The sequence below is a fragment of the Panthera pardus genome, unplaced genomic scaffold (assembly GCF_024362965.1).
Source record: "Panthera pardus isolate Hobbes unplaced genomic scaffold, ASM2436296v1 HiC_scaffold_8, whole genome shotgun sequence".
In the NCBI taxonomy this organism is placed as follows: Eukaryota; Metazoa; Chordata; class Mammalia; order Carnivora; family Felidae; genus Panthera; species Panthera pardus.
This window is the reverse complement of record NW_026527013.1, coordinates 93,329,968-93,346,541: the sequence shown is the minus strand read 5'-3', so window position 1 is coordinate 93,346,541 and position 16,574 is coordinate 93,329,968. Positions and strand designations below refer to the sequence as shown.

Here is a 16,574-nt window from a genome sequence, read left to right as displayed (position 1 = left end):
CCTGAAAGCTCTGAATGCTCTGTGAAAGAAGATATGATCTTTCTCTAGGGGTTTCTTTTGTCTGAAGCATGAAGTGCACAGAGCATATTCATTATTTTGTTGTAAATTATACCTTCCTATCTGGGTTGTTTTCATTTAACTAGTTTTGGCTTCCAATGTACTTAATGCTTATGATCACAACTGGTGTCCCATTATTGGCTGTTAGATGCTGACTCAAAGGTCTTTAGCAGAGTTTTCATTACTTGAAAACATCATTTGTTTATTCAGTAAACATTTCTTGAGCTCTATGTGCTAGGTACTCGCGTTCTATGAGTTGGGTCACTACCCTGAACAAGCAGGCAGAAAGCCCTATTCTGGCTGAGCAAAATAAAGAAAGAAAGTATATTGTATGCTGGATAGTGATTACTGCTGAGAATACAAGTCAAGGAAATGAGGTATAAAATGTCAGGGATGTTCAGTGAAGGGGTCACTGAAGAGTAGTCTTTTATGTAAAGACCTAAAGCAAGTGAAGGAGCTGTATATCCCTGGAAGAGCAACTGAAGAAGATGGAAGAGCAAATGTAATGCTCAGAGGCAGGAGCTTGCCTCTTGTCTTCAAGGAATGGAGAGGAGGCCAGTGTGTTTGCAATGGTGTGAATGAAGAAACATAGTAAGAGATAAAGTTAGTGAATGTGGGCCTCATGTTGGGCTTTGAGGTCATGATGAGGTTTTTGGGAGTGACAGTGGCGTTTGTGGGTGCAGAGCCAACAACCAAGAAAGAATTCTTGAAGACATCTTTGGTGAGAAAAGGCGATTTTATTGAAGCACAGGAACAGGACCCGTGGGCAGGAAGAGCTGCCCTGGGACCATGAGGAGAGACTGGTTATATACTACGGAGTTGGGAGAGGTAAAGTCCAGAAGAAGTTTCTAGCAAGATTTTCCTATGCTAAAGAAGACTCACAGGATAGTGGAGGCCTAGCTATTGTCAAACTAGGATTGTTTTTCCCTCTAGCGAAGCATTAGAATTAAGACAGTAGGGAGTTCTTGGAGAAAAGTTTTACTCTGCCTCAAGTATTTGCCAATGAGCTGCAGGTTATAAGGAAATTGAGTTCTATCTGCCATTTCCTTCTGCCTTTGTTCCCCCCATCACTAGGGAGGGGCAATGGAGATTTAGGTCCTTCAGGACTATGATCTCTATAAGTTAACCATTTGTTTTTCCCCTTTCCTTTGTTTCTGGGCAGCCAGGAGTGCCTGAGGAATATCACACATATCGCACCTGGTAGGGGGTGGGTGTTTGTAGCCGGGCTGTCAGCTTGCTTTACTTATGTTCCCTCATCAGGCATAGTAAGGTCTGTACAGTAGAATCATCTGGGGATCTCAGGACACCCCCAGGACCAATTAAATTAAAAACCTGGGGAATAAATACAGGCATTGATAGTTCTGAAGCCACTCAATGTGCAGCCCAGATTGAGAAACGTTACAATTAACAGTGGAATAATATGATCTGAATGACATGATGGGATGTCCATTTACAAATATTCACTTTATCTGGTACTTTGAGAATATTCTGAAGGGGGAAAAAAAGAACAGTGGTTACCAGTTGGGAGGTCACTGTAAAATCCCAGGCAAGAGATGGTAGCAATGTGGGATGGCAAGAAGTGGTAGAATTTTGGATATATTTTGATGTATAAGTTACATCCTTTAAAAGTTCTGTATGCTAGTCTGCAATAAGTAGCTTATGTAGCGCAAGTATGTGAAGTATCCTGGCACTGATTCCTTTGTAGCCAGCATAACTATAATGGTTTCGAGTAAGGGGAAACTGGCATTGGAGGTGCTTGTAATCTTCTGTTTCTTGAGCTGGATAAAGATCACAGGTGTATTTGGCCTGTGAGAATTCATCAAGTCTTGCATTCATGATTTAAGCACTTTTTTGTATGTATTTTATTCTTCTCCATAACAAGATGGAAGAGCCTATTTTAGAATTAAGAAAAAAAGTACAGAGACTTAAAAATACATTGGTAGTGCCTCTGTCTCGTTTGATAGCTGCAGGATGGTGCAGGTCATCATGAACATTTGGACATCCTTGCTTTCTAACTCCCTGATGAGCTATACCTTTCATGTGTGCCAGTTTTCTATAGAGATCTTTGTTGACCTTTGCCATAATCATGAACTTGTAAGATACCTGTTCTGTTGTGATGAGGTTACTTAGATGAAGCTCTTTCCCTTCTCATTAGTATCAGACCTGGTGGGATTGAGGCCCTGTGGAAGTGAGATGGATCTTTGACTTGGTGATGGGGGTAAGAGAGGGCATGTCTAAGGTCACCATAGAGCAGAGAAATCACTTAATTTGAGAATCTTTGCTCTCTTTAACACTGACTTTGCAATGTGACCTTGCACTTTACTCCTCCTGCTGTCTTAAAATGTGACTCTGTACTTTGAGGGAGTTCAGCGAAAGTTAATGTTTGAAAAGGTTGAATGGACCCAAAAGACAAATGAGTGTAATAGGATGATATCCTGAAATGCACTAATGTGCTTTTTTTTCTAATAGACTTAAGCAAAGGTTGCATTTACAAACAAAAATGAGTAGAGTGAAAGATTCTTATCTTGTAGAAAGGAATCGATATAGCAGACATAATTCTCTGGGACACTCATTTGTTGGTGAATACAATGCATTAAAAGAGAGAATTTGCAAGAAGCCAAGTCACAGTGAATACACTGGCACTATTTCATGGATCTATACCTAGAAAGAGTATGCTTAGAGGGACCTGCCAGTATTTGCTTGGCATTGTGAGTAGGGCACTTGAAGGGACAAGTTGGATACTAGAGCTTTGTGTGATATTAAGGAGAGCATCATTTGGATAACCACACCCAATTCTGTTCTCTATTCAAATGGTTTGAGTTGGTTTTGAAAGTAGAGTTTCTCTGAAAGGGATGCCTAACCATGCCTAATGACTTTCCAGGGCAATATCTGATAATCCTTACATGTCAGTTAATCAACATAAAAGCAATCTCAAAGAGGATTTTTATGCTGGTTTGTTGTTGTTGTTTGTTTGTTTGTTTTTTAAACCTTGCCTCTAAAAGCTTGTGAGAAAGGAGGGAGGAAATCTTTTCCATACTGAAAGAGATGCAAAGATACCAATCATTGGCTTTTGCTGGGCTGACAGTGCACTTAACTTCTGCTGCAAATGCATTTTATTTTAATAGGATGATGTGGAAAAGGATGCTTTGCCACATGCATGAAGGCAAATATTGCACCACAGGGCTTGTATTAATTGCCATATATACCATATGCTCTGCTTAATCAAATGCATTGCCTTGTGCAAATCTCTTTTCCTGATAAGCCTAGTGTAGCCATCTTTCATTTATTTCCTTTTTAGGGTTTAGTGTAGGCATTCAAGCTAGTCAGTACTAACACTTAATATTTTGGAAACATTGTCATTTCTTTATTTTTTCAAAAAAATTTTTTTCTAGACTTGAAGCACATAATAAAGAAAGCAGTGGGGATTTTGAATATTTAGATTTTGCTTAATTAAGTTTTGTGGGCTTTAAGAATATGTTTGGTATTTATAACTTTGAGGTTTTAAAAAAATTTTTTTAATGTTTGTTTATTTTTGAGAGAGAGACAGAGTACAAGTAGGGAGGGGCAGAGAAAGAGGGAGACACAGAATCTGAAACAGGCTCGCAGCTCCTAGCTCTCAGCACAGAGCCCAATGCGGGGCTCGAACTCCCGAACCGTGAGATCACGACCTGACCCAAAGTTGGATATTTAACCGATTGAGCCACCCAGGTGTCCCTGTAATTTTGAAGTTTAAATTAATTTTTTTCTTTTTTTTTAATCTTCACCTCCTGAGTAAAATAAATCATTCTGAATAAAATTCAAAATAAAAGCAGGATTTTTCCATTTACTTCTCACATAATGGTACCATATGTGGCCTGTGCTTTCTGAGCTTCCAAAGGAACAGAGCTTGAGGATGGGTCTCTATTTTGGTTCTGGATTATCTGAAAGTATTTTTCTGATCTGATGAAATTTAGCAGCACTAATAGCACTGTTGCCAAAGATAAAGGGGACACTGTAGTCCATGACATGCTATGGGTAAAATGCTAATGCTTGGTGTTGGGAAACACAGTTTGGTGGATCTTTCAACCCCCCATTCAGTCTCCTAAGTATGGGTGTTGGGCCTTGGACAGTTCATTACCAGGAGGTAAAGAGCTCACACAGGCTTGTGCCAGAGTTATCAACTTGTGGGAGAATATCTTCCTCTGGTTGTAAGCCCAACATCTTTTCTTTTGTTCTGCATGAGTCAGCATCCTATGGACCCTGGCCAATATCACTTCTAGGTCTGTCCTCTGAGAGGAGGGGATGGGATTCTTCCAATGAGACACAAGATAGAACAGCCCTGTGTTGGCTGCCAGGAGTGGCCCACTGGCCATGAGGGACTGACACCCACTATTGAGGCTGATCTTGTTCTCTCTTCTCTATGTGAATAAAGCATTATTCCATCCAGTGCTTGCGTTGTATTTTCCCTGGTGACTCTGACACCAAGATGCAATGGGCAGAAGTGTTTGGAGTCCTGAGACTGGTAACAGGTGCATGGTGTTCTGCTAGATAGGCTGTTTCTAAGTGTACAGGAGAACTTGAAGGAAGAAAATGGTGGTCTCAGGTCTCAGGAGGGACTAGAGTTCATCTAATTGGCCTATGTAAATTTTTATTTAACATAAACAGAGGGCTGAATTTTCTGAAAACCAAACCTAAAGTCTAGTCCTGAAGTTTTCTAAATTTTTTTGCAGAATTTTTAATGTTGATTACATGGATTTGGAAGAAGTAGAAACTAAAAAATTGAGATGGGGACATATAGACAGATCTGATGAAACTGAGGACATTGGCTTTCTTAATTCTGTTGAGCCTCCTTTGCTAGAAGAGGCTCCTGTCCATTGTGTGTGGAGGTAGGTGTCTACTTCTTTGAAGAACATAAAGTCTCCTTTGAAGTAGAAGCCTTGCAAAGCACTACTGATCCTTCTCAAGACCTATGTCTATTCAATATGTTCTAGATCCATAACCAGACTGAAATCCTGGGGCTGGCCCTGGGGGTTGAAAATGTGACACATAAAATAGTGCCATATACACAAAAATAACTGCAAGATTTTCCCCAATTTTTATTGATAGAATCCTGGGTAACATGTATGGGAATGAATCCTAAGGTAGAACAGTGTGAGAGAAATATAGTCATGGATTGAACTGAATTTGTCAATATAGATGAACTAAGCAGAGATTCTGGATTTCATGTTTTAGCTTAAGCAGCTAATATTGCACTAAGAGTACTTGGTTAGTTCATTGAAACATGGGCCCCAAGATGACCTACACTAATTAAAGTTGAAATTTCAGGAGTTCTTGGATGTACTATAGACCTAGGAAAGGCTTAAGAAATTGTAATGTAAGAGGTGGTATGTTACATAAGATTTATGCACCTAGCCCTGAACTGTATTTCATAGGAGGATCCAGAGAACACTTTTTGCATTTAAACTATAAGAAATATATTTGTAAAGGAGACCAGTATCCTTTAAGACCTCTGTAGTGGCTATTCTTTATAGATCAGGACTGACAGTGGGTATGCTGTCATTAATAAGGCCATTAAAATTCAAAGGAGATGATGAGATCCCGAGTGGCAGGGCCACCAAAAGGTGGCCCTTAATTGTAAAAAGCAAGGTGGGTGTAGTTACCATATTAGACAGCAGAGCTGAATCAGTATTCAGAATTTGATCTACAGGGAGAGAGAGATTTTTGGTAATCATGGTGTCTGTCAAACTGAAATATTTTTACAGCCTCTTATAGTCTTACTTGAATTGTTTAAGTGGCAAATTCTAGGTCTGGGAACAAAAGCCTGACTTGAATAACAACAGTGGAGTCATGTCCTCTTGATTAATTCCCAGACATGAGCCAGTTTCCAGATCCAGAATTCCTTGAATGAAGGGGAGGCCAGGTTCCCTTGAGGAGTGATCCTTTAAAATAGCCAACATCTTATATTGGAAATCTCAACATTCCTTAAAGGGACCTATTGTTATTTACCAGGGTAGTAAAGTGAAGAAGAGAAACAACCAGTGTTTTTGGCAATTACTGGATAGTGGTTTCATAACTGACACTTACTTCTAGGAACCCTCAATGCCATTGTAGTCCACAGTCAGAGAAGTGGCTTATGGATACAAGGTAATCAATAGACTTTTGATTTGGATATGAGTATACCAATGGGTCCTTGAATCCATCCTGTGATTATTTCCCCAGTTTGGGAATGCATCATCATAATAGGCATCCTCAGCACCTCGCGGAATCCCTACATTAGTTCACCAACCAATGGAATGGTGGCTATTTTAATAAGAAAGGCCATGTGGTAGGTAGCTCATAGACCCTTTTCTGTTTACCAAAAGAATAAATCAAAGACAAAGTACACGTTAGAAGTTATTTCAGAGAATATGGCAACCACTGGGTCTTGCAAAATGGTGACTCACATCCTCACACAAGTTGCATATTGGCTGTGCAGCAGACAGATGGGTCTTGGAGAATGTCAGTTGATTGGCATACCCTTAATTGGTTGCTAATTCCAATTCTAGCTGCTGTTCCAGATGTGGTTTTGTTTTTGGAGGAAACATACTCTCATAACTTGGTATGTAGCTATTTACCTGGAAATGCTTTTTTTAAAACCCTCTATTATAGTTAGTAGAGACCAGATAGAGTGGTGAAGTGATCTTATGAAGATGTTATTATAGCACCAGCTATATGACAACACACTGCAGGGTTGGGACAGTATTCTTCAGGATGTGGTATATGCTTTCCATCAGTGTGCAATACATGGTCTTGTTTTTCCCAAATCCAGAATTCAAGGTTCCTGGAATCAAGGAGTGAAAATGGGACTGGATCCTCTCATAGTTCCCCTAGTGATCATCCAGTAGAAAAATGTTGGCTCCTTGTCCCAGTGACTTTAGGCTCTGCTGATTTAGAAGTCAGAGTTCCCAAGGAATAATGCTTCTACAAGGACACAGTACTGGTTCCCTTAATTTGGAAGTTGAGACTGATCACTTTGGGTTTCTCATGATAGTCAATCAGCAGGCACAGAAGGAGGTGCTATGGTGGCTGGGTTGTTTATCTTGATTATCAAGGGAGTAATTATGTTGCTACTATGCTGCTTGGGGGTGGGAAGGGTGTGTCTAGAGTGCAAATATCCTTGGGGTACCTCTTGGAAACTTCATAAGAGTTAATGGAAAAAACATAATAATCTAATATGGATGGCCCAAACACTTCAAAAATACAGGTTTGAGTCACCTCAACAGGTGAGGAAAGTTGAGTAACAAAATTGCTTCTAAGGCAAAGGGAAAGTGTAATGGGTGGTGGAAGAAGGAAGGTATGCATACCAGCTACAACTGTATGACCAATTAGAAATAAGAACTGTAATAGTCATGATAATTTATTACTTATTTTGATATGAATGTGTTTGCATATACATTATCTATCTATCTATCTATCTATCTATCTATCTGTCTGTCTATCTATCTATCATCTATTTATCTCAGTTCCTTCCATTCCCTCATCTTCTATTGCTTTACTATCGACATAAGATGTACTCATAGTGGTTAATGTGTACTGCAGAACATCAAATAGGGAATTTGATGCTGATCTGCTGGCTCATCTTGTTGGATGGAGTACAGCATCATCTGTGCTTGTAGCCTCTCCAGATCACCCTTTTAGTTTTCTGAGTCTCAGACCAGGCACATATGGTGACAAGCTATCTGTCTGTCTATCTATCTATCATCTATTTATCTCAGTTCCTTCCATTCCCTCATCTTCTATTGCTTTACTATCGACATAAGATGTACTCATAGTGGTTAATGTGTACTGCAGAACATCAAATAGGGAATTTGATGCTGATCTGCTGGCTCATCTTGTTGGATGGAGTACAGCATCATCTGTGCTTGTAGCCTCTCCAGATCACCCTTTTAGTTTTCTGAGTCTCAGACCAGGCACATATGGTGACAAGTACCAGCCTCATCTGTAGGTCACCAGTGTGATAGAGGTTGTAAGTATTCCAGTGGGTTCATTGATTTAGCTTTGTCTTTGAAGACTTCAGTCCATCTTGTTCTACATCTTTTTATATCCAATGTTTATTCCTTACCATAGGCCCTACTGACCTATAGCCACTTTGGGTTCATCATCAGATGCAGAGTTAACAGTCATCCATAGATTTCATCAGGTCCCCTTCCTGTCCTCTGGGGCTGATTCCCCAACCTTTGCCTTCTGGACTTATACTTTGTGTCTCCTCCCACCATTGATTAAGTCTAATATCTATAATAAATCCCTTAATTTGCAACACATATATTGCTGGGACCCTGATACAGCAGTCATCCTAATCATTAATATTAAAAATTTCTGTATTGCCAATATTGTTCTAGTTTAATTTTTATTAGATCTGAAATTAAACTATAAAAATGGGTGTTTTGGTTATTATTAGGATTTTGGTTTCATTGAATAAAATATGGTTGGTTTTAAGAAAACGTTTAAGATTTGTAACTGTAAGGCTCAAATTGGATTTTTACTGTTTTTTTCATCCCTCACTTATTGAACCAAAACAGACCATTCTGAACAAAATTCAAAATATATGCGGGAATTTTCTATTTAATTCTCACTCTCTGGAGCCAACTGTAGGTTGTGATTTTCTTTTTTAGTTATATTGTTGACTTTTGGGTGAACCTATAACTTCTGTGCATGTATTTTTTGAAGGTTGACCTTAAGAGTCCAATGTCACAGGATCATGGTTACAAAGTGTCAGTTTTGCTGTGGTGGCATTTTGTGCCTTTATTGTTATATTTAAATGTTAGTAGTGCTCCCAAGCATGTGCATTTCATTGTGCCTGGAGCACAGTATTTTTGCTAGGTCGTGGACACATTAGCAAAAGAAATGGAGAGAATTTTTCTATGCTTTTATCCACTGTAGATTTGATCTGTTATATTACATGCTTCTTAAATTTAACAGAAAGTAATGTTCCCCCTCACTGTATCTTTCACTGAGGAAGAAATCTAATAAATAAAACTATTTGGTTCCTGGAGAGAATCCCAGGTAGATTCATCACAGTAGAATGCACTTTTGACTTAAAACTAGTATATCCACATTACATTGCAGTGAAAGAATCAGGCTACATAGAAGCTGTTAAATAAATGTTATAATGTAGGCATCCTAATAGTGATCAAAGTTATATTAAAGAATCTTATTATAATGATATATTTGCATAATATCTAGTGTTTTATGTTCTCTGATTATCACTGTGAATCATCCTTGTTCATATGAAGCTTTTTAAAAATTGTGTTATATTGCATGGAGCTTTATGTAACATTATTTCTTGGACTCCAGAAAAAAGATGAAAGATTTCTTGTTTCTTAAAAGGTAAAAATTGAGACGATTTTTAAGAGGTCAGAGAATGCTTTATTTTTGACATACATACAGGAAAGAAGAAAGACTCCTTTTCACATTTGCAATGGAAGTCATTCAAAAGTCAGAAGTAAAGAGGAAAACCATTTCTTGAGCTTTGGCCTGATCAGATGCCACTGTGATTTGGTGTAGCATTCAACTATTCACCGTGTGAACCGCTGGGATGTAACTCCGATAAAAAACAATAAAAGTAAAAAAAAAAAAACCCCACATAATAATAGTTGTCTGTAATGTTTATAAAATTGGTCAAGGACTTGAAGGTAATATCTTTGATAGGTCAGGTCATAAATTCTCTAAATTTGACAGTCCACTCAAAAGGAAAATGCAGGCTTTCAGACAGCTGCCAACTGTTAAAGAATTTTTATCACTGACTAATCTTACCTTGTGATTTAGGAGATGCTAGGGATTACATGAGGCTTAAGTTAGGCCAGCTTCCATTACTTTATCTCCTGTATCCTCTTTTCAGTATTTTGCTGTCATCAAGAAGTTACATAAATATTCCCAGGGTATAATCAGTCAGGCGGCCCATCTTGAGCTTTCAGCTGGCTGTCAGGTCATTCTAGGGAAAATGAAAGCTTTAGAGGACAGGATAAGGTTATGCATTGCAGGAAGCATAAAAAAGGTATCTGCTCATGTGCTAAAATAGACTTTACTAAAATGATAAAAATCATTTCTCAAATTGCAGATGTTGGATTTTATCCTATTTTGGCTTACTAAAATTGTGAAAACATAGTTGCATTTCTGGACAAATCCTTGCTTCCTGTTCATCTTTTCAAGCTCTAAAATGATGAGTGGAAAATGAAATGCTTGTTCCATTTTCTTTCCATTTTAGTCTTAATAGTATATGAATCAGTTTCTCTTCACTATATTTGTTTCAAATAGTCTTTCCCCCCTTTTTTTTATAACAGGCCAACTTATTTTTATAACAACAATTTATGCCTGGATTTTCTTTGTTTTACACACACACACACACACACACACACACACACACACACACACACAGACACATCCCTACAGACATACTTCTTTTTCTCAAAAAGCACACCTTGGGAAATCTTCGTGTGTGCTACGTTCTTGAATCTAAGATCATGTATACATGGACTAAAAGATAGTACTAGTGTTTATTGCACCCTCTTTAAGATATGGATCACTTCACAGGTGGAAAGAAGTGTTAATCTAAACATTGAGAGTCTACCCTTATTTCCTGAAGAATGGGAAAAGAACACAGAGGAGGAAACTCACAGGGAGTGTATTGGGAGAAGAAAGGTAGAGTTTTGGAGTTGGATAGCCCTGTACAGGGTGAATCATTGAAATAAACACAATTGGGAGTTAGTGTACAATTTGTGGTGTTTGTTGCAGTAATTTGTTAGATACTGTGTTTCAATAATAGTATAGTTGGAACTTTGAGATTTATCTATAGTGTGCCTTTAAATTTGAGATCTAACACAATGTTTTGTAGAAATTTTGACATCTCATAAACAGACATATGAGCGTCAGTGCCTACTAGAAGCATGGCAGGTGTCCAATAATTATTTATTGATTTATGGATGTTATTAGCTAAAGGACTCTTATTTATATTCAGGGTCACTATCATTTGCTGGCATGGCTGAGAACTGAGGTCCTAAGAGTTGTGACCTACTCAGGGAACCCAGAAGAGTCAGGATTAGAATCCAGATTTTCCAAAATAAATTTATAAATAGTACTATCACCCCAGTCTTGCAACAGCAAATTTATGCCGAGATGTAAAAAAAAAAATGTAATGGTACTGGTGTTAGGTTATGTGTTGTGTATTCTTGTATGTAGTAGGCAGGTCAGGCAAATGCTGTGCTCTACTTGCCAAGTCCTATTTTTCTCTTAGTCTTATAGCTTGGATTTTATTACAGTGACAGTATCATCAAGTAATTTTCTAGATTAAAAATTGTGGTGTATCTTTCATTGCAGGTAAACCAGAATAAGAACAAATAATCTGAACCATCATAAAAAGAAAGTGTCATTAAAGGTAATCTTTCTTTTTACTTTTTGAGACCTATGATTTTGACAAAAATTGTAGTGATGGTAAAAGTGTGGCCTAAAATGGCTGGCTGTTTCACTCTTTTCTATATGCAGAAGATTGAATTTTGCCAGGGCCAGAGCACAAAGGGCACATTTGCTTTATTTAGCCCACAGGGAAACTGATCACAAGTCCCTATACATGTATGCAATTTTCAATTTATTTATATTTCATCTTTTGCTAGGTAGCTATAATATAAAATAGCAGGATGAACTGAATTAACAAGAGTAAGAAAAATGAGTCCTAGCAAAAATAAAAGAAGGGAACTAAAGTAACTACAGGTAGGTTAGTTCATGGAATGCACTATTACCAATACTAAGCTAGACTCGTCTTTAAGATTTCTAGCAGTGAGTGAATAAATAGGCAGTAGGACCAGTCTTAGTTTCTGTGTCACAATGTTGACCAAGAGAAACACAACCATATGTTATACTAAGGACAGATATAGGCACTGTGCACCAAAGTGAACAATGTCCTTGATAAAAACAAAGAGCTTCATTGAGCTCTTTCTTATAACCTTCTTCAATCTAGGTCCTTAATGGTAATTCAATCACATCAATTCATAGAGGCCACCATGATGTTGTGTAGGTAGACTGCTCTCTTGAATGGTCTAATTTAACTCAGGGACAAATTTTAAAGAATCCAGAGGAGAGATTAGATGGCACATGCTTAGAGCAGTCTTCCATAATTCTTGTTTTCCACTGAAACTTTTGCTAGGTTTTGAGCAGCAGTGAATTTGGCATTGTGGCCTAGATAGCAACTGGCATGATGTTCTTTGGCATTGCTGCTCCTGTGCATGGACACATGCTCTAGCACTTTAGCATACTGGGGGCAAGGTAGAGATCTTACTGCAAAAAATGAGACACTTACCTAGGGTGCATTCCTGAAGAGAAGGCCACACACCATTCTGGGGATGTTGGCTGGGATGAAATTATGCCAGCCCAAGTTTTTCTCTAGGCGGTACCTTGGGATTCTCTAACAAACAAATAGTTGTGCAGTAGAAGCCTACCATCTACTTCATAAACAATGGCCAGAGCAACTTAATCTTAATATATTTTAAGTGGCTATAGTTAAATTCTTATATTATAAAAAATATTCTTAATAAACTACAATAAAATAAACTTTCTGGTACACAGTCAAGTTCCAGTCAGGGATAGATGTGACACCAGTAATTTGAATGGGGAAACTGACAATTTTTTTCATTTTATTTTAAATTAAGATATAATTTATATGCAGTAAGATAGACTACTCTTAGTATGCAGTTCTATGAGTTTTGATGAATGCATTCGGGCATGTAACTACCCCACAATCAATACATACAACAGTTCTATCATCTTAAAAAAAATTCCCCAACCCTCATTGTGGTCAATCCCTCTTCTCACCCTGAGCCCTGGCAACCACTGATCTGCTTTCTGTCCCCATAATTTTGCCTTTTCTAGAATGTTATGGAAATGGTATCACAGTATATAATCTTTTGAGACTGGCCCCTTCAGTTAGCATAATGCATTTGAGAGTCATTCATTTCGTTGCATATATCAGGTGTTTGTTTCTCTTTATTGTTGAATACTATCCCATGGTATGGATAGCCAGTTTGTTTATCCATTCTGCAGGTGAGGGGGATTTTGGGTTGCTTCTATATTTTGATGATTATGAATAAAATCACAAAAAGTATTTGTGGGCATTCTTTGGTGTGAGCAGAAGTTTTCATTTCTCTGGATGTAAGGTTTGTCATAGAGATTGTTTTTAAAATTAATTACAGTCTGCCTTCAAATAATGCTATACCACTTACTGTACAATGTAGGAATCTTCCAACAATGTGTCCCCAGTCTTCCTTCCCATCTTTCATACGAGTTTTGCTACACATTATACTTTTACCTAAGTTATGATCCCACAAAATGCTGCTACTATTTTTGCTTCAGACAATCAATGGACTTTGAAAAGTATTTGAAACAAGTTTTTTATTAACTTTGTTTATGCCACTTTTGGTAGTTTTTACTTCCCTGCGTAGATTGAAGTTTCTTTCTGGTATTATTATCTTCATGTGAAGAATTTTCTTTAATCTTTCTTATAATGCAGGTCTGCTAGTAACAGATTCTGTTTTTGTTTATTTGCAGTCTTTAATTCTCTTTTACTTTATAAGCTATATTCACTGCATATACAATTTTATGCTGACAGTTTTTTTCCTTAAGTACTTTAAAGATGTCACTCCATTAAGCAGGAATATTTAATACAAAAAACATTAATTTGTAAAAGTGGTTAATGACTAAAATGAGTAGAAAAGGATCCTTAGGAATATGGGAGTTGCTACTATGGGACTGAGGAGCATAGCCAAGGAAGGAACAAAAAATTTGCAAGACATTTCCTCCTACAACCATAGATTCCGATCTCATGGGACAGGGTGTGGCTATGGATTATAGATGGTGGAGAAATTCTTTTAGGCCCTGAGGGATGAAGCTTGTCTGCAGACAGCTGCCCTCTGGAGGGTCACAGAAACTGGCTGGAAAGTGAGCATCTCTGGGAACCTTGCATGCCACCAGCTGCCATCCCAGAGGGAGGGGAAAAAATCACTCCAGAACTGGGAAAAGAAGCCCTTTTCTGTGCTATTTCTTCCAGTGTCCCTCTAACCCTCTCCACTAGCAAAGCCTGACACTGTGCTAGCTAACAAACCAGGGGTGTTTATGGGGTTTTGCTTTACTCTAAAAATGCAGGACAAAAAAAATTATGGACTTGGAGCGAAGAAGCAATAGATTTATCATCAGTGCACATGCCAAAATAAATGAGAGGCAAAATATACAAGGGGTCATATGAGACTTGTCCACATCAACAGCTAGAAAAGTATATATTGAACAACCTGCCCTGAAGGCTTGAGCAAAGAATCTTTCCTTGCCTCTTCCAGTGACTGGTGGCCCCAGGTGTAGCTCAAGCCTCTGCCTCCAACTTCATGTGGACTTTTCTATGTGTGTCTCTCTGAGTCCTTTCCTCTTCTTATAAGGGTACCAGTCATTGTATTTACCCAGATAAATCCAAGATGTTTCTATCTTCAGACCCTTACTTAATTATATCAGCAAAGATCTTACATCCATGTAAGGTCACAGTCTGAAGTTCTGAGTGGAGACAAATTTTGGGGAAAATTTTTCAACCCACCACAATCATACAAAATTCAATTGCAGTTGCACATACTGATAATAAACAATTGGAAAGTAAAATTTAGAAAACCATTTATAATCACAATTAAGGATAAATTCAGTAGCAGATATGCAAGTCCTATATCCAAACCTACGAAAAGCTGCTGGGAAAAATTAAAAAAGACCTAAATAAATGGAGAGATACACCATATTCTTAGATTGAAAACCCCATTAGGGTGGCATCTTTCCCCACATTGATCTATAGATTTAATGCAATTTCAGTGAAAATTCTGGCAGACTTTCTGGCAGAAATTAACAAGCTGATTCTTCAGTTTTATATAAAGTGAGCAAAGAGGTTGAACAGAATATTACTAAAACAAAATACGAGGGGTCAATATGTACTTGAAAGGATGCTCAATGTCTTTAATTATCATGGAAATGCAAATAAAAATCATAATGAGATACTGGAAGATACCTAGAAGAATGGCTGAAATAAAAAATACGATAATATTAAGTGTTGATCAGGATGTGAAGCAACTGGTACTTTCATACATTGTCTGTGGGGATATTAAATGGTACAACTTTAAAAAGCCATTTAAGCAGTTTTTAAAAGTGTAAACATACATTTGTCATATGATCCATAAATTTCACTCTTAGGTTTTGATGAAAGCAAAATTAAAATATATGTCCATATAATTGTGAATAAGAATGTCGAGAGCAGTTTTATTCATAAACTCCAAAACAGGAAATCAAACCAAATGTCCCTCATCATGTACATCCATATAATAAAAAAAACTACTCAGCAATAACATTAAGTGAAATATTGATAATAGATAACAAATGGTTCACAAAAACATTATGCTAAGTTAAAGAAGTCAGTCATACAGCAATGCCTGCGGTATGAATTCCTTTTATATGATAGTCTAGAAGAGGTAAAATTAATCTCTAGGGATAGAAGTCACATCAGTAGTTCCCTAGGGTGCTCACTTTAAGGGTTGGTAGGGACATGAGGGAATTTTGGGGGGGTGATGTTAACGTTCCATAGTCTGTAGTTAGATGTGTATGTAGTTACATATTTAATAGCATTTTCACTGTACCGTGCACTTTAAATGAGTACACTGTATTTTATGTAAATTACATGACCACGTAGTTTCTTTTTAAAAAATCCAAACAACCTGAGAATAATTCCCATCCCGTGTCGAGAATGAGTGCCAGATTATATGTTTTGCACAAGAGAATGGGACCTGAGAAAATGGAGGAAAAAACACTAAAAAAAATGTTTATTTATTTATTTAGAGAGAGAGTGCGCACGCGAGCAAGCTTGGGGGAGAGGCAGAGAGACACCGGGACAGAAGACCCAAAGCAGGCTCTGTGCTAACAGAAGACAGCCTGATGTAGAGCTCGAACACAGGAGTCATGAAATCATGACCTGAGCCAAAGTCAGATGCTTAACCGACTGAGCCACGCAGGAGCCCCAATGAAGACATTTTTAATTCCTGATTCGTGGAGCGTGGCTGGAGGTAAATAGGGCCCCAGCTAGGGTGATGCCTGTGTGAATTTGGCTGCAGTAGGAAAGAAGCTAACAGGCAGGGCCTAACTCCCAACTCTTCCTTCTGACCTCAGTTCAAATTTGCTTAAACACTTTTAGGCAGGGCAATTGAGCCCTGGTCCACTGTGCCTAAAGCTGGAGCTTTACCCTTTGGAACAGTCTTCCCTGCTCTCTGCCTGGAGAAGGGAGAGGAGCAAGAGGAAAAAGGACAAATGTTTAGCTTCCCCTCTCTGTGGGGCATGGTGCCAAGCACTTATTTGTCATCTCATTGAATTCTTAAAACCTTCCTGGTACGGGGTAATATTACATTTTCCTGAGTTTTAGAGAGAAAACAATGCATGCACTGTCATATAGCATATAAGTGGCCCAGGCTGGATCTGAACCACCTTCTGTCTGCCTCCAAAGC

General features: G+C 38.1%; 1 long non-coding RNA gene across 1 annotated transcript in view; it reads left to right on the top strand.

Moving 5' to 3' along the window:
* Positions 1-16,129, top strand: part of LOC128775521 (uncharacterized) — a 39,350-nt gene extending 23,221 nt beyond the window's left edge. Inside the window, exons 2-3 of the long non-coding RNA XR_008420244.1 lie at positions 11,389-11,446; positions 15,920-16,129. This is a non-coding gene — a long non-coding RNA (uncharacterized LOC128775521). The remainder of the gene's footprint in view (positions 1-11,388; positions 11,447-15,919) is intronic.
* Positions 16,130-16,574: the final 445 nt, after the last annotated feature.